We start from the raw sequence: 19,902 nt of genomic DNA, 5'->3' as shown, positions 1-19,902 counted from the left end.
CCTCCGTCAGCAATGAGGTGCTCTGGCTCTGTGGGGGAACTTCCCCGTCGATCCCGTCTCACAAATGTCAGCGAATTGAACAGAAGGTCTTGCCTTTACGTGACCTTTAGGTCATCCTGAGCTTAGTGGGCACCRCAGCAGGGCCTCTCCTCAGCCCCGGTTCAATGTATCGACCTCACCTGACTGTGTTGTTCAGTACTTTACACTGACTATGTTATTGAGACACAGGAAAACAACACACAACAAACAGGAAAATGTTTTATTTGACATTTTCTACCATTTCTTATTTTTTCAGATCATMATTWCATCATTTCAAACCAGTGAAGGAACCCAGATGCTCGGTCAGACTAATGAAACTAGTATCATTTATATTTACACTGACAGGATATAAGKATCAGATCCCCACATAATTGATAGATGTTGTMCCAAATGGCACCCTACTCCCTATGTAGTGCACTACTTTAGACCCGAGCCMCTGATCAAGGGTAGTGCACKACATAGGGAATAGGGTGCCATTTGGGACATAAARGTCRATGATTCCTTTCACAAAATCCCAAACTGTTGGTTTTTGCAAATAAAATGAACTACTGATGAGGCACGTGTCTTTGTGGCAAAAATAAAAAGACAGAAAAAATGTAATTGGAATATAAAGTTAAATAACAGACCAGTTGATTAATACTCAAGCATTTATAATACAAAATAAAACAAAACAAAACCCAGAGAAAATGGACTAATCCCAAATTGCACCCTATTCCCTACATAGTGCAGACTAGAGTGCCATTTGGGACTCAGCCAACTACTCTACCAGCCCAGAACATGGGTCAGAGGAGGAATTCCATCTCACATTTTAAGTTTATTACGACCCCAAATCATTAATCAGCATTCGAGAACAAAAAGTAGTTATTTACAATCATATTGTCCAACACTATTAATAGTTTGAATGACAACGTAAAACCACCTTAGTTCCTGTCCGCGTTGGCGCACTAACTGTAACGGGGGGGGGGTCTACTAGCAAACCTGGAGCAGTGGGTATTCAAACAGTCACTCGCTTGGAGATTTACTATTTGCATTTGTCAGAGGTAAATAAGGGATGTTTCATTGATGTGCAGTAGGATCTGGACCCAACAGGGATTTCATCTCCTAGACTCCAGACTACATTATGTATAGATGTGTGTACACACACACACACACACACACACACACACACACACACACACACGGTGTCTTGCTGCTCTGACAAAAATGCGTCTCCCACACAGTAGACAAGGGTTGTGTTCCAAACGGCACCCTATTCCCTATTTAGACCAGTGGGCCCTGGTCACCGTACGCAGTCAGGGTGTAACGTAACAATAGTGTCCCTCCAGCCCAGGGAGGGGGGAGGGTGAGGGTGGAGGGGGCGTGGGAGAGTAGACAGGAAATCCATTGGTTTGGTTAACTACTCAGTCACCTTCACTACGCTGTAGATCTTGGTGACGAACCAGAACAGGCAAAGAATCCAATCGTTCCTGATGGAGAGAGAGACAGACATTTAACTGACAGAAAGAGAGAAAACATGAAAATCACACTTTCCCAGGGCCATTTGTCAATCGCACAGCCTGCTGTCTAGGAACTCTCATGATACGACAACAGTGTGTTGTGTGTGTGTGTGTGGTGTGTGTGTGTGTGTGTGTGGTGTGTGTGTTGTGTGTGTGTGAAAACAAGTAGAGCTGCACCTCAACCTAAACCCCAGAAAGGCAGCATAACAGCAGGGTGGGAGGAAGCCCAGTCCTATTTGGTCCAGTCCATTGAACTGGACTAATGAGGATAACCTCTGCCTCTGACCTGGTCCCTCTCTTCAAGGCAAGCTACAGTCTGATGCCCCCCCCCGCCCCCCAGCTACCTACCTGTGAATAAGAAGAGATGAGAGCCATGATCATGGTGTAACCAAAGTAGGGATGGTGCTAGCCAATCCTGTGATCTGGAGCTTGAAGAAGAAGTAGTGGATGGCATAGACCAGGAAGTAGAGGCCGTGAAACCACTGGTCAGGAAGGACGCCACTGCCAGTGGTAGTCCTGATGGAGAGAGACAGAGAGAACAGTTAGATATCTCTGTGTTTATAACATCTTTACTAAGACAAGACCACTGGTCAGGAAGGAACGCCACTGCCAGTGGTAGTCCTGATGGAGAGAATGAACGTATCGCTCCCTTAATTAAACTTCCTGTTATTCCTTTCATCCTGTCTCCTCTCCTTCTCAACCGTAGTGGAGAAGGAGGTTCCAGGTCCCTTGTTTGGGATCTTCTCTTTCAAAGAGAGAAGCTGTTAGGAATCAAGGAAAGAGGATTTGAGAAACAGTCCCTTCATCTCATCATTAAGGGCACTATTGCCATTGGTCACATGACCCGACAAGGAAATACTCAGATGGTCATAACTCAGCACAGAGGAGGAAGTAGCAGAGTAGATGGTGTGTGTGTGTGTCTTACCTCAGCACAGAGGAGGAAGTAGCAGAGTAGGATGGTGTGGTGTGTGGTGTCTCACCTCAGCACAGAGGAGGAAGTAGCAGAGTAGGATGGTGTGTGTGTGTGGTGTCTCACCTCAGCACAGAGGAGGAGTGCAGAGTAGGATGGTGTGTGTGGTGTCTCACCTCAGCACAGAGGAGGAGTAGCAGAGTAGGATGGTGTGTGTGGTGTCTCACCTCAGACAAGAGGAGGAAGTAGCAGAGTAGGTGTGTGTGTGTGTGGTTCTCTACCTCAGCACAGAGGAGGAAGTAGCAGAGTAGGATGGTGTGTGGTGTGGTGTCTTAGCTCAGCACAGAGGAGGAAGTAGCAGAGTAGGATGGTGTGTGTGTGGTGTCTTACCTCAGCACAGAGGAGGAAGTAGCAGAGTAGGATGGTGGTGTGTGTGTGGTGTCTTCACTCAGCACAGAGGAGGAAGTAGAGAGTAGGATGGTGTGTGTGTGGTGTCTTACCTCAGCACAGAGGAGGAAGTAGCAGAGTAGGATGGTCGTGTGTGTGGTGTCTTAGCACAGAGGAGGAAGTAGCAGAGTAGGATGGTGTGGTGTGTGGTGTCTTAGCACAGAGGAGGAAGTAGCAGAGTAGGATGGTGGTGTGTGGTGCCTTACCTCAGCACAAGAGGAGAAGTAGCAGAGTAGGATGGTGTGTGTGGTGTCTTACTCAGCACAGAGGAGGAAGTAGCAGAGTAGGATGGGTGTGTGTGTGGTGCCTTACCTCAGCACAGAGGTGGAAGTAGCAATGAGTAGGATGGTGTGTGTGTGGTGCCCTTACCTCAGCACAGGTGGAAGTAGCAGAGTAGGATGTGGCCTCAGAGCAGGTGATTACCAGGATGATGAACACCAGAAACAGGAAACCAAACATGTAGTACATCTGGTGAGACCTGGTGTGAGACAACCATACATCAGAAAGATAACCCACTTGCTCTACCATCTGGTGAGACACAACCATACATCATAAAGATACCCACTGCTCTACCATCTCTGGTGAGACAACCCAACTACTACATCATAAAGATAACCCACTGCTCTACCATCTGGGTGAGACACAACCATACATCATAAAGATAACCCCACTGCTCTACCATCTGGTGAGCAACCATACATCATAAAGATAACCCACTGCTCTACCATCTGGTGAGACACAACCATACATCAGAAAGATAACCCACTGCTCTACCATCTGGTGAGACACAACCATACATCAGAAAGATAACCCACTGCTCTACCATCTGGTGAGACACAACCATACATCATAAAGATAACCCACTGCTCTACCTCCCTGCCCGTTCACCTTTAACCTCCCTGACTCGTTCTCTCTTCACGACAAGCTGCTAGTGTAGCAGTCCCAAAACAGAGCAGCAGCGTCTGCAGGGAGCTGAGAGACGCACCAGATGCTTGTTGAGGATGAAGAAGAGCTGGATGAAGATACAGCCGCGGGAGGATCCCCCCCATGACGATCCCTGGGAGAGATCTGGTGTAGAACGACTGCTCCGGGATCTGACGAGGGATCTGATTGGTCCGCACAGGGTGCTCAATCCCCTGAAATGCACCAATCACACGACAGAGGGGAGGGAGTATGAGAGGTATGATATAAACACAGACTTGTGTGTGTGTGTGTGTGTGTGTGACAGAGAGTATGTTTGAATGTATTCACATATTGACGTGTGTTCGTACTCACGGTCTTCTTGAAAGCCAAAGTAGGCCCCTATGAAGGTGAGGGGGACAGAGATGCAGAACCACAGAGCCAAGATGGCCACCAGGGTGCCAAGGGCATGGCTGCAGAGGAGCCCTCTCCCCACAGGATCAGATTCATCACGAAGAAATCAGCAACACAACCCTGAACAGACAGACGCACAAGACGAACCACTCAGACACTACAGACGACTAGTACGACCCTGAACACAGCGATATAGACCCTGAACAAGAACAGACGTCAGTCATGACCCTGAACGAGACAGAGTCAGCTATCGACCCTGAACACAGAGCAGACGTCAGCTATCGACCCTGAACACAGAGCAGACGTCAGCTAGACCACTAACACAGACGGAACAGACGAACACGCTAAGAGACAGACGTCGTACACCTGACACAGGACAGACAGCTATCGACCTGAACACAGAGACAGACGTCAGCTATCGACCCTGAACACAGAGACAGACGTCAGCTATCGACCCTGAACACAGAGACAGACGTCAGCTATCGACCCTGAACACAGAGACAGACGTCAGCTATCGACCCTGAACACAGAGACAGACGTCAGCTATCGACCCTGAACACAGAGACAGACGTCAGCTATCGCACCTGAACACAGAGACAGACGTCAGCTATCGACCCTGAACACAGAGACAGACGTCAGCTATCGACCCTGAACACAGAGACAGCCGTAGCTTCGACCCTGAACACAGAGACAGACCGTCAGCTATCGACCCTGAACACAGAGACAGACGTCAGCTATCGACCCTGAACACAGAGACAGACGTCAGCTATCGACCCTGAACACAGAGACAGACGTCAGCTATCGACCCTGAACACAGAGACAGACGTCAGCTATCGACCCTGACAACGAGACAGACGTCAGCTATCGACCCTGAACACAGAGACAGACGTCAGCTATCGACCCTGAACACAGAGACAGACGTCAGCTATCGACCGAAACACAGAGCAGACGTCAGCTATGCATCGCACACACGTGAACACAGAGACAGACGTCAGCTATCGACCCTGAACAACAGAGACAGACGTCAGCTATCGACCCTGAACACAGAGACAGACGTCAGCTATCGACCCTGAACACAGAGACAGACGTCAGCTATCGACCCTGAACACAGAGACAGACGTCAGCTATCGACCCTGAACACAGAGACAGACGTCAGCTATCGACCCTGAACACAGAGACAGACGTCAGCTATCGACCCTGAACACAGAGACAGACGTCAGCTATCGACCCTGAACACAGAGACAGACGTCAGCTATCGACCCTGAACACAGAGACAGACGTCAGCTATCGACCCTGAAACACAAGAGACAGACGTCAACTATCGACCCTGAACACAGAGACAGACGTCAGCTATCGACCCTGAACACAGAGACAGACGTCAGCTATCGACCCTGAACACAGAGACAGACGTCAGCTATCGACCCTGAACACAGAGACAGACGTCAGCTATCGACCCTGAACACAGAGACGACGTCAGCTAATCGACCCTGAACACAGAGCAGACGTCAGCTATCGACCCTGAACAACAGAGACAGACGTCAGCTATCGACCCTGAACACAGAGACAGACGTCAGCTATCGACCCTGAACACAGAGACAGACGTCAGCTATCGACCCTGAACACAGAGACAGAGTCAGCTATCGACCCTGAACACAGAGACAGACGTCAGCTATCGACCCTGAACACAGAGACAGACGTCAGCTATCGACCCTGAACACAGAGACAGACGTCAGCTATCGACCCTGAACACAGAGACAGACGTCAGCTATCGACCCTGAACACAGAGACAGACGTCAGCCCTCGACCCTGAACACAGAGACAGACGTCAGCTATTAACCCTGAACACAGAAGACAGACGTCAGCTATTAACCCTGAACACAGAGACAGACGTCAGCTATCGACCCTGAACACAGAGACAGACGTCAGCCCTGAACACAGAGACAGAACGTCAGCCATCAACCCTGAACACAGAGACAGACCCAGACGTCAACTATCAACCCTGAACGTAACCACAAACTAATGTCTATCTCCTCAACCAATGTAAAGTCAGACTCACCCAGGACACGGAAGTCAGACTCACCAGGACACAGGAAGTCAGACTCACCCAGGACACAGGAAGTCAGACTCACCCAGGACACAGGAAGTCAGACTCACCCAGGACACAGGAAGCAAGTCAGCAGGACGTTAGTCTTCCATTTCTCCCCACCAAAGGCTGTGACATCACAGAGAGAGAGCAGACGGAAGAGAAACAGTCAGCAACTCTTGGAAGACAAACAGACATTTCTTGGAAATTCAAACTTCTTTCTTTACTTCCAAGGTGTTGAGGCATATAGCCTTCAGCAAGGAGGCAGGATTCAGGCCATAGAGCGTGTGTTGCTAGGGAGGGTTGGGGGGACCCCTACTTCTACAGGCCTCTACACAACCCTGAACCAGTAATTGACACAGAGACCACCATCACCCCCCCCCCCCTACCCCCAGCTGACACTGATTGGGCCTAACGAGCTACCCTCCAGCACAGTTGGGTCGTGACTGGTCGACTGTTCAGGGTCAAGTTGGGGTCGTGACCCTTTCCCCCTCAGCCCAAATGTTCACTTACACTTGTAGAAGCGGGCAGCCACGTAGCCGGCTGGTGTGCCCAGTAGGACCCAGAGCACCACGGCACACGTCATCAGGGCACCGCGGTTAGCCGGGGACAGGAAGCCCAGGCAGGCAAAGACTGGACAAGGGGAACACAATGTATATGGATTAGAAAATAAAAACACACGATTGGTTTTGACTGAACTGTGTGCTACTATTGTGTTGGTCCTTTTCTGATACTGAATACATGAAATGACTGTCAGTGAATACAGTAAATAACTAAGATGACTGTCAGTGAATACAGTAAATAACTAAGATGACTGTCAGTGAATACACTAAATAACTAAGATGACTGTCAGTGAATACAGTAAATAACTAAGATGACTGTCAGTGAATACACTAAAATACTAAGATGACTGTCAGTGAATACACTAAATAACTAAGATGACTGTCAGTGAATACAGTAAATAACTAAGATGACTGTCAGTGAATACAGTAAATAACTAAGATGACTGTCAGTGAATACATGAAATAACTAAGATGACTGTCAGTGAATACCTAAATAACTAAGATGACTGTCAGTGAATACACTAAATAACTAAGCTGACTGTCAGTGAATACACTAAATAACTAAGATGACTGTCAGTGAATACATGAAATAACTAAGATGACTGTCAGTGAATACATGAAAAACTAAGATGACTGTCAGTGAATACATGAAATAACTAAGATGACTGTCAGTGAATACATGAAATAACTAAGATGACTGTAAGTGAATACATGAAATAACTAAAGATGACTGTCAGTGAATACAGTAAATAACTAAGATGACTGTCAGTGAATACAGTAAATAACTAAGATGACTGTCAGTGAATACAGTAAATAACTAAGATGACTGTCAGTGAATACATGAAATAACTAAGATGACTGTCAGTGAATACAGTAAATAACTAAGATGACTGTCAGTGAATACATGAAATAACTAAGATGACTGTCAGTGAATACAGTAAATAACTAAGATGACTGTCAGTGAATACACTAAATAACTAAGATGACTGTCAGTGAATACATGAAATAACTAAGATGACTGTCAGTGAATACACTAAATAACTAAGATGACTGTCAGTGAATACATGAAATAACTAAGATGACTGTCAGTGAATACATGAAATAACTAAGATGACTGTCAGTGAATACAGTAAATAACTAAGATGACTGTCAGTGAATACATGAAAATAACTAAGATGACTGTCAGTGAATACATGAAATAACTAAGATGACTGTCAGTGAATACATGAAATAACTAAGATGACTGTCAGTGAATACAGTAAATAACTAAGATGACTGTCAGTGAATACATGAAATAACTAAGATGACTGTCAGTGAATACATAAATAACTAAGATGACTGTCAGTGAATACATGAAATAACTAAGATGACTGTCAGTGAATACATGAAAATAACTAAGATGACTGTCAGTGAATACAGTAAATAACTAAGATTTGTCAGTGAATACCATGAAATAACTAAGATGACTGTCAGTGAATACAGTAAATAACTAAGATTGTCAGTGAATACATTAAATAACTGAAACACTAGTCCTACTCTCAGAGTAGAAGTAACTAAGTACTAACTACTTCCCCTCTACAATATTCTACCTTGCTAATGTGTTTTTGGGTAATGACAAAATAAAGGGTCTGGACAAGTGTGGAAGGTTTGTTTTGTATTCCTACAAGTCAACAACAGGCAGACAGAAACACAGAGTTGTAGATACTAGAACTCACAGAGAGTGACGAAAATCATGATGAAGATCTGAGTTCCTGATCCCAGAAAGACAGAGAGGAGCATGCCTTTCCTGGGAGGCCGGAAGACGTCTCCATGGACCAGCTTCCAGCCAAATTCCTCCTGGGCATCTTCCTGACACCACCAGCAGAGAGGGAGGAGGGGAGACCTTCACTTAGTTTCACTTTCAAGTGTATTTATCGTATGTAACATCATCYRCACATCTCTCACTATAAAAAGACCATCACAAAACAGCAAGAATGTTCAGGCCAAACMAGYAGAGGACAGGGAGGGMGTGAGGGGGTAACCCAGCAGGAAATAACAGGGGGGAGAAGATGAGGGAGTGGGGTCCCTCCTGTCAATTAGCGGTGATAGACTTCAGAGGGTTGGAACACGAGCAGGCTGGTCGCCGCGGTGACGCTACCTGTCAGTCTGATCACTAGGGGGAGGGGCTGAAGGGAGTCTGATCGCTAGGGGAGGGGCTGAAGGGAGTCTGATCGCTAGGGGAGGGGCTGAAGGGACAGAGCTGCTGAAATAATGACTGATCTCGGAGACAGAGAGAGACAGAGACTACAATACTTGTAGGGGAGGGGGTCGGGGTGTGAGGGGTGCTGGTGGGGGGGTAATATAGATACATGTCACCCCTAGTGACCCCCACAAGCCTTCCTAGAGAACATCTGCTGTCAGTTTTCCAGGAGATGGAGAGAGGGTAGATGGAGAGGAGAGATGGTAGATGGAGAGAGGGTAGATGGAGAAAGGGTAGATGGAGAGAGGGTAGATGGAGAGAGGGTAGATGGAGAGTACACAAGAAACACACCTTAAGGTCATAACACAAAGCTCCCACCAGCTGGCTGGAGCCAATCAGAGCTTGGAGCTAGTTGTTGGGGTTCTGTGTGTTTGTGTCTGTACCGGACCAGTAGAGCAGAACCCTGTCACTCCTCATCAGGGACAAGTCTGTGTGTTTGTGTCTGTACCGGACCAGTAGACCAGACCGCTGTCCTGTCACTCCTCATCAGGGACAAGTCTGTGTGTACTAGATAACCCTTGCCAGTGTCACATATGTGACACATCCCACAAACCAACATGGCGGACTGGGACCGTGGGACCTGAAGGGAAACCAACATGGCGGAGTGGGACCGTGGGACCCGAAGGGACCAACATGGAGGACTGGGACCGTGGGACCTGAAGGGAAACCAACATGGCGGACTGGGACCCAGGGAAACAAACATGGCGGACTGGGACCGTGGGACCTGAAGGGAAACCAACATGGCGGACTGGGACCCGAAGGGAAACCAACATGGCGGACTGGGACCTGAAGGGAAACCAAATGGCGGACTGGGACCGTGGGACCTGAAGGGAAACCAACTGGCGGACTGGGACCCGAAGGGAAACCAACATGGCGGACTGGGACCGTGGGACCTGAAGGGAAACCAACATGGCGGACTGGGACCCGAAGGGAAACCAACATGGCGGACTGGGACCTGAAGGGAAACCAACATGGCGGATCGGGACCTGAAGGGAAACCAACATGGCGGACTGGGACCTGAAGGGAAACCAACATGGCGGACTGGAACCGCGGACCGAAGGGAAACCAACATGGCGGACTGGGACCGCGGGACCCGAAGGGACCCAACATGGCGGACTGGGACCGGTGACCCGAAGGGAAACCAACATGGCGGACTGGGACCGGGGCCCGAAGGGAAACCAACATCGCGGACTGGGACCGTGGGACCCGAAGGGAAACCAACATGGCGGACCTGGGACCGTGGGACCCGAAGGGAAACCAACATGGCGGACTGGGACCGTGCACCCGAAGGGAAACCAACATGGCGGACTGGGACCGTGGGACCCGAAGGGAAACCAACATGGCGGACTGGGACGTGGGACCCGAAGGGAAACCAACATGGCGGACTGGGACCGTGGGACCCGAAGGGAAACCAACATGGCGGACTGGGACCGTGGGACCCGAAGGGGAACCAACATGGCGGACTGGGACCGTGGGACCCGAAGGGAAACCAACATGGCGGACTGGGACCGTGGGCACCGAAGGGAAACCAACATGGCGGACTGGGACCCGAAGGGAAACCAACATGGCGGACTGGGACCGTGGGACCCGAAGGGAAACCAACATGGCGGAGTGGGACCGTGGGACCCGAAGGGAAACCAACATGGCGGAGTGGGACCGTGGGACTGAAGGGAACCAACATGGCGGACTGGGACCGTGGGACCCGAAGGGAAACCAACATGGCGGACTGGGACCGCGGGACCTGAAGGGAAACCAACATGGCGGTCTGGGACCGTGGGACCTGAAGGGAAACCAATCAGCTGGATTATTGTGGAGGATTTACCAGACTCACCACAGAGTCCATCTGGTTGTATCTGGCAATGTCCTTATGTAGAGTCCTCAGCATGATCATAGCCACCATACCAGACAGGAAGAGAACGATCACCAGCGAGTTCATGATGCTGGGGGATAAGACAATACACACCACAGTTACAGATAGAAGGGGTGTGTGTGTGTGTGTGTGTGTGTGTGTGTGTGTGTGTGTGTGTGTGTGTGTGTGTGGTGTGTGAGTGAGAGTGAGAGACTCACCTGAACCACTGAATGTTGGTGTGGGGCATGGACTCCAGATGTAGTCCCAACGTGACGCCCACCTGATGTGCTTTGTCCTCCTAGATACAACACCCAGCGTTTATATTACACCCACTGAACACATGACTAACCTCTCCTGAGACCTGACGACTCGCATTAGCTCCCCAAGCTTATGTCTTTAGCTCAGTGGGCTAGCCGGCGTTACAGCACGTAGGAAACCAGAGACTGAACCTAGTCAGTCACAGAGACATTTACAATGGTCCTGGGGTTTAGAAACATACCACAAACTGGACAGAGTAGGTATAGCCGATCTTCAGCTCTCCACTCAACTTGTTGTTCAGGTACATGGGCCCTCCTGCACAGTCGAGGGCCTCCACTTTGGTGTGTTTATAGCTTTGGAGGAGAGGAGGAGAGAGGAGGGAGGAGGGAGAAGAGGAGGAGAGGAGGAGGAAGAGGGGTGAGAGGAGAGGAAGAGAGGAGAGAGGAGAGGAGGAAGAGGGGAGAGGAAGAGAGGAGAGAGGAGGGGAGGCGGAAGAAGAGGAGAAGAGGAAAAGAGAGGAGGGTGGAAGGAGGAGGAGAGAATAAGTCAAAATAAATAAATACTTGATGTGAATTAAAGAGAGACATCATTACTTTGAGTAGAAACACACATTATCTAGGAATGAACATTTCATGCAGACTAGAGAAATAAAGAATGGATTGTTAAGACCTAGATAACCCTAAGGGTGAATTCTAACTTCACATCAATGAATGACTAAGTGACCGTGAGGACTGTCCTCTAAGTGAGCGGCCGTTTGCCCTCCTACCTCTTGGGTCCATCTTGGCAGCGACCAGTCTAGCCCCAGCAGCCTCGTTCTCCACCACGTGATAGTGAATGGTGATGTCAACATGGTTGAACACATAGAATGTGTCTTTGTCCTTAAAGTCAGACTGGAACGGGAAACACTTAGTTATGAGCTTTATAACGTGTTATAAGCACGTTATAAGCCTTTATAATGTCTTATAAATGTGTTATGTCTATCTAGCAAAACGTTTAACTGACTAAAAATGGCCCGACTCAGAGGCCTAACCTGCACACACAGGATATGAATTGACTCACGTTGACAACAACAGGCGTCTTTGGGTCGTCCTGCCTCAGTGACGTAGCAGCCGATGGGGAACCCTGGTTACAGAACTTCTGTCCGTCTCCACATCATACACCAGGTCACCGGCATGTTGTCCACTATCCTACAGGAGGCAGACACAGGGTTACAGCATGTTGTCCTACCTACACCGGAGGCAGACACAGGGTTACAGCATGTTGTCCACTATCCTACAGGAGGCAGACACAGGGTTACAGCATGTTGTCCATCCTACAGGAGGCAGACACAGGAATACAGCATGTTGTCCACTATCCTACAGGAGGCAGACACAGGGTTACACAGCATGTTGTCCACTATCCTACAGGAGGCAGACACAGGGTTACAGCATGTTGTCCACTACCTACAGGGGCAGAAACAGGAATACAGCATGTTGTCCACTATCCTACAGGAGGCAGACACAGGGTTACAGCATGTTGTCCACTATCCTACAGGAGGCAGACAGGGTTACAGCATGTTGTCCACTATCCTACAGGAGGCAGACACAGGGTTACAGCATGTTGTCCACTATCCTACAGGAGGCAGAAACAGGAATAGAGCATGTTGTCCACTATCCTACAGGAGGCAGAAACAGGAATACAGCATGTTGTCCACTATCCTACAGGAGGCAGACACAGGGTTACAGCATGTTGTCCACTATCCTACAGGAGGCAAGACACAGGGTTACAGCATGTTGTCCACTATCCTACAGGAGGCAGACACAGGGTTACAGCATGTTGTCCACTATCCTACAGGAGGCAGACACAGGGTTACAGCATGTTGTCCATCATCCTACAGGAGGCAGAAACAGGAATAGAGCATGTTGTCCACTACCTACGGAGGCAGAACAGGAATACAGCATGTTGTCCACTATCCTACAGGAGGTAGACACAGGGTTAAGGACAGTGTGCGGTTGAGACAGTGGTCCAATACAAATCGACCCCTAAACCCCTAGACACTTGTGGGATCTGATTGGATTTGACAGGTGTAAGCTATATGGTAATAACTCTACCCTGTCCTCTGATAGGCTAGGAGGAGGTGGTTTCACACCATATTCTGATACCAGGGCTCGGCAACAGGAGTGGGGTTTTGGGGCCCCAAAGTTAGTCTTTTTTTGTTGGATTTTTACATTTGGGTCAAAAAAGACCAGAAAAATCACCAGGATTCAGCCCAAATGTTTAAAAAAATGTTTTAATCGTATCAATGTAACCATGGTATAATTTTTTATTTTCAAATGCAATCTCTTTTTGGGCTTAGTTATGGTCAATTTGCAGTGCACAAATGATCATCATGATGATGTTCTGGCCCACCCTCCCATCCACTCCGACAACAATCAGTCCGAGGTTTAATCTAGTTGCCTACCCTGGAAAATACCAATCACATCCTCTCAGATCTCCACAACTGCCTAATGTTCAGGGGTCTATTTGGGATTGTGTCAGTGGTGTCTATGGGGTCAGAGAACACAAGCCCGCCACCTAGTGGCCACAAGAGTCAGTGCAGGTGTCTGAAGTTGGGTTGAATCCCAGCTTGTGAACTCTAGACTTCCGTCTGGGAAATGTGTGTTTCACATCTCAATTCAGAGGAAAATGAGATGTGTCTGTTGAACAAAACATAGAAATGAATATCTAACCAGTGGTGCTGGTAGTTGAGCAGTATGAATACCTTACCAGCGTGCTGGTAGTTAGCAGTATGAATATCTTCCAGCGGTGCTGGTAGTTAGCAGTATGAATATCTTACCAGTGGTGCTGGTAGTTAGCAGTATGATATCTTACCAGTGGTGCTGGTAGTTAGCAGTATGATATCTTACCAGTGGTGCTGGTAGTTGAGCAGTATGAATACCTTACCAGCGGTGCTGGTAGTTAGCAGTATGAATATCTTACCAGTGGTGCTGGTAGTTAGCTGTATGAATATCTTACCAGTGGTGCTGGTAGTTAGCAGTATGAATACCTTACCAGTGGTGCTGTGTGTTAGCAGTATGAATATCTTACCAGTGGTGCTGGTAGTTGAGCAGTATGAATACCTTACCAGTGGTGCTGGTAGTTAGCAGTTGAATATCTTACCAGTGGTGCTGGTAGTTAGCAGTATGAATATCTTACCAGTGGTGCTGTTGTTTGAGCAGTATGAATATCTTACCAGTGGTGCTGGTAGTTAGCGAAATGAATATCTTACCAGTGGTGCTGGTAGTAGCAGTATGAATATCTTACCAGTGGTGCTGGTAGTTAGCAGTATGAATATCTTACCAGTGGTGCTGGTAGTTAGCAGTATGAATATCTTACCAGTGGTGCTGGTAGTTAGCAGTATGAATATTCTACCAGTGGTGCTTGGTAGTTAGCAGTATGAATCTTACCAGTGGTGCTGGTAGTTAGCAGTTGAATAATCTTACCAGTGGTGCTGGTAGTTAGCAGTATGAATATCTTACCAGTGGTGCTGGTAGTTAGAGTCTGACTATCTTACCAGCGGTGGCTGGTAGTTAGCAGTATGAATATCTAACCAGCGGTGCTGGTAGTTAGCAGTATGAATATCTTTACCAGTGGTGCTGGTAGTTAGCAGTATGAATACTTACCAGTGGTGCTGGTAGTTAGCAGTATGAATACCTTACCAGTGGTGCTGTAGTTAGCAGTATGAAATCCTTACAGTGGTGCTGGTAGTTAGCAGTATGAATATCTTACCAGTGGTGCTGGTAGTTAGCAGTATGAATATCTTACCAGTGGTGCTGGTAGTTGAGCAGCATGCCTTTCTTCAGAAAGTCCAGGTGGGCTTTGTCCTCTGGCTTGTTGGTGTTGTAGGATTTAGTACACACCGGCTTACAATCCACCTTCTTCTTGAACTCAAACTTCACACACAGACATACAATGATTTACTCAACTACCTGCTGAGAGTTAGAACAGTAGAATACACAGGGTGACATTTCTAATTTTGTTGTGAATCAGCAGTTTTTCTCTTGTTATGTCAGTCAGTGATGGTCAGCCAATTAGCTCATGCCAACTAACATATTTCAGATAGCTTACCGCAAAACAATTTAGCAATCTAAACTTGTTATCCGGGGTTGGTATGGATTTGGCTACGCAGACACGCGAGCAACCGCGGCCCCCTCATGATGTTCAGATTTTTGGTGGCCCCCACCCCATCAGAGTTCCCATCCCTGATTTAGCATGTAGGTACTGGTAGTACACACCAGAGTGAAGGGGGAGTCGTTCATTCAGGGTGAGGTATGAAGGTGCAGAACATTGTAATGAGATTAGAAATGTAATACCAACAGGATATTAAAGTGTGTGTGTACATCACCACCTTGTAGGGAGAGGGCTCATTTCTCTCGCCAAAAAAACCTGACCCAAATTCTCAGACGGGCGCTTCTCAGAGTCGATAGCGCAGAAATCAAACCTGAAGAATACGAGGAGAGAAAAAGAGTTGACAAACGTTATGTTTCAGCAACACCAAGACAGAGAGTTCCCACAACAAGATGAACATGACCTGAGAGTTCCCATAAAAAGATGAACATGTCCTGAGAGCTTCACAACACAAAAGACAGCCATAACAAGATGAACTCCTGAGAGTTCCCATAACACCAAGCCAGCCCATAACAAGATGAACATGTCCTGAGAGTTCCCACAACAACAAGACAGCCCATAACAAGATGAACATGCCCTGAGAGTTCCCATAACAACAAGCAGCCCATAACAAGATGAACATGCCCTGAGAGTTCCAAACAACAAGCCAGCCCATAACAGATGAACATGTCCTGAGAGTTCCCACAACAACAAGCAAGCCCATAACAAGATGAACATGCCTGAGAGTTCCACAACAACAAGCCAGCCCATAACAGATGAACATGCCCTGAGAGTTCCCACAACAACAAGCCAGCCCATACAAGATGAACATGCCCTGAGAGTTCCCACAACACCAAGCCAGCCCATAACAAGATGAACATCCCTGAGAGTTCCCACAACAACAAGACAGCCCATAACAAGATGAAACTGACCTGAGAGTTTCCCACAACACCAAGACAGCCCATAACAAGATGAACATGCCCTGAGAGTTCCCACAACACCAAGACAGCCCATAACAAGATGAACATGACCTGAGAGTTCCATAACAAGATGAACATGCCCTGAGAGTTCCCACAACACCAAACAGCCCATAACAAAATGAACATGACCTAGAGTTCCCACAACAAGACAGCCCATAACAAGATGAACATGCCCTGAGAGTTCCAACACAACAAGACAGCCCATAACAAGATGAACATGCCCTGAGAGTTCCCACAACAACAAGACAGCCCATAACAAGATGAACATGCCCTGAGAGTTCCCAAACAAGATGAACATGACCTGAGAGTTCCCACAACACCAAGACAGCCCATACAAGATGAAATGCCCTGAGAGTTCCCATAACAAGATGAACATGACCTGAGAGTTCCCACAACAACAAGACAGCCCATAACAAGATGAACATGTCCTGAGAGTTCCCATAACAAGCTGAACATGCCTGAGAGTTCCACAACAACAAGAAGCCCATAACAAGATGACATGACCTGAGAGTTCCACAACAACAAGACAGCCATACAGATGAACATGCCCTGAGAGTTCCCACAACACCAAGACAGCCCATAACAAGATGAACATGCCCTGAGAGTTCCCACAACAACAAGACAGCCCATAACAAGATGAACATGCCCTGAGAGTTCCCATAACAAGATGAACATGTCCTGAGAGTTCCCATAACCAAGACAGCCCATAACAAGATGAACATGCCCTGAGAGTTCCACAACACCAAGACAGAAATGTTAACCACACCTATATGATTTCTACTTCAGTTCACAAACTGTAGCATATCGTCTTCCTTTTTAAACCATCTGCTGCTGTTACTTTTTCTCTGACACCCAGAATTCTATTTCAACAACCTCTCCTCTCAGTCACAAAGCAAGCTAACATAAAGAAGGCCACATTTCTCACGCACAAATAACACTGTGACGTCACTTCAATTACAGTCCCCTGACCCTCTCCACAACCCCTCAGTGGAACAGGGACATTAGTGTCCTCTAACGGCGTGACAGAACAGCTCCTGTGGCTGAGCATGTTGAGGCCTCTAGTATCACATTTAACTCAGGTTAATAATAAATAAAGTCATTCAGATGTCACATAATAACCCTAAGTAGCTGTCGTTATCAATGTATCCCATCTTTGATTTAATGCCGTTGGAGTTTTCAGATCCAGAGTAAGGACTGAAACTGGGTTTAAGTGACCTGTTTCTTTGACTTAAGTCAATATCTATATCTTCTATTGACTATTTCTCTAAAACATGATTCAGCTAATCTTAAACATTAGGCAGCCATTTTGTTGAAGCAYAACTACTGTAARAGAACAGTGCTTGACTTGGACTGATATGAGTGCSGGTACTGTTTGTATTTAGGTGSAGGAGCTCCACCATACTGTTGAGCTAATATTCTAGAAGAGGTGCAGGAACTCAAGCAGTAAATAAAAGTTGAGGTGCCGGTACTCAGRTCCGGTGAGTTCCTGTCCAAGTCAAGCACTGCAATAGAGTATTATTAACATCGTCTATGGACCTCAGAATTCCAGTCACAGTTGGATATCGCTGGWGCTGCTATAGTGACAGAGCGGGAGAAAGAATCAGAGCGTGAGAGACAGGTGAGAAAGAGTAGGAGAGGATGGTGAGTGAGAGGAGAAAGAGTCAGAGGAGAAAGTCAGAGAGGATCGTGTGTGACAGAGAGGAGAAAGAGTCAGAGAGGATGGTGACAGAGAGATGCTCTAGTTTATCAGACAGTATTAGTGCGCCTAGTCATACCTGGCTGACTTCACCATGTTCCTAACACATGTCTGTATCCCAAATGTCACCCTATTCCTTACACAATGCACTACTTTTGACCAGGGCCCATAGGTCGCTGGTCAAAAGTAGTGCACTGTATAGGGAGTCATTTGGAATGCATCCTATATCTCCCCGTACACTAAGTGTGCATCTACACAATAAGAACACTGTCCAAAAGCACCGAACCCACAGCCTTCCGCAGCAAGACTGAGAAATGTAGAAGACCAATAAGACATTGTTGTTCCTGATGTACTTACGCAGTGTATTCATAGGGCAAGACAGACTCCACAGAATCCAGTCTGTTCACAAATATCTCGATGGTCGACTGAAAAACAATCAAAAGCACAGTTATTTTCTCAAAATGGTAGACGACAAAAATCGTCAACAACATCTAGAATACAGCACAACTTACAGCTGTTTTTTTCTCAAATGCACAATTAGGGTAATGACTAAGGATCTGGAATGGGAGGGAGGAGGGCTACATCACTTTACAGGATTTCTTTATGTCCTGTTCCGCAGTGGAATTGATTCTTATCAGTTCTTATTCAGGCCATGCCTTCCTCAAAGAACAACTGTCATGCAGTTGACAGCTCTCTTTTAGATTAAGATACTACGGAATTTGGGACATAATTAAACATTTGAATGACAAGTAACTTCTGATCAAAAGTATGGATTAACTAATTAGCTATCTACAACACAAGTTAAGCAGTTGTCTCACAAGTAGTAGCCCAACTAGTTCGTAAGGGGTGCTAATTAGCTAGCTAGCTTTCTAGCGACCAATATGCAATACAGATAGCTACTGTGACTAGTTGGCCAACAACACTGGTTCTAACTAGCTACATTTAGATTATACTAACGTTACCTAGTTATTCATCATTATAACGGTTACCATTGAAGCTGGAGTTTCAGAATGCTAACATTAGCAGCTAGCTAGCAAGTTAAKTGGTAGCTAGCTTTACTTGCCAGCTGATAATTAGAAGGAAGATAGCATGAAACCYTCGGCGCTACAAGCTTATCACAAGGCCCGGTGCATTTTTATATCTAACTACCTTACAGTCCGGTACTTCATTCTCTTTCCCAGCTTGTCCTGGTTCACAAAAACTAACAGGGGCCAGACCTGGAAGATAGAAACTTGTAGCGCTGTGTAACAGAAGGAAGATCACCAAAACAGAYCCTCTCGCTCTGTGCAGGGAAAACATTTTCCTCTTCTCTCGACGAACCTAGCAGGCTAAACGTTTCTTGGGGTAACGTTAATATCTGTCTACACAGGGGGTGACAGGTTAGCTGGCATTTGAATTCACTAGATAGGACAGTTGACATAAGGTAGCTAACGTTAACTAGCTGGTATCTGTCTGCCTTCGTAGCTACCTAACCTAGATACTTGTTCTGCAGCGAGCAGACACGTCATCTGCGTCTACATGGATGTTTTCTTCAGTGGAGGATTATGGGACTCTGGCGGTAAAGTTGGCTAGGCTGTMGTTGAAAGAATAGCACTTTGTGTTAAATATAAGACATTTTCCGARAAAATTGAGAATAAAAACGGGTTTATTGTCATGATTTCTAATTCTGCTGAGAATTCTGCTGAGAATCAAACAGCAAAATTCAGAGCACCTTACAATTTAGGCTCTTGCAGAAAGTGCCTATTCCAACAACGACCTGGAGATGGCAGTGTAAAACTAATCTTTCTCTCAAAACAGGAACTATTATTCGCCATGTCAGTGCAGTCATCCCAAAGCACAATAAAATGTTACACGAGTAATGCTGTGAAGTAAAGCACAAAATCAGAAAAGCATCTGAAGGTGA

General features: G+C 46.9%; 1 pseudogene; it reads right to left on the bottom strand.

The window, feature by feature from the left end:
* Positions 1–245: 245 nt before the first annotated feature.
* On the bottom strand, positions 246–19,562 carry LOC112077743 (transmembrane 9 superfamily member 2-like; annotated as a pseudogene).
* Positions 19,563–19,902: the final 340 nt, after the last annotated feature.

This window comes from Salvelinus sp. IW2-2015, unplaced genomic scaffold (genome assembly GCF_002910315.2).
Source record: "Salvelinus sp. IW2-2015 unplaced genomic scaffold, ASM291031v2 Un_scaffold4885, whole genome shotgun sequence".
NCBI lineage: Eukaryota > Metazoa > Chordata > Actinopteri > Salmoniformes > Salmonidae > Salvelinus > Salvelinus sp. IW2-2015.
The sequence above is the reverse complement of the archived record's forward strand: the minus strand, read 5'-3'. Positions and strand labels throughout refer to the sequence as shown.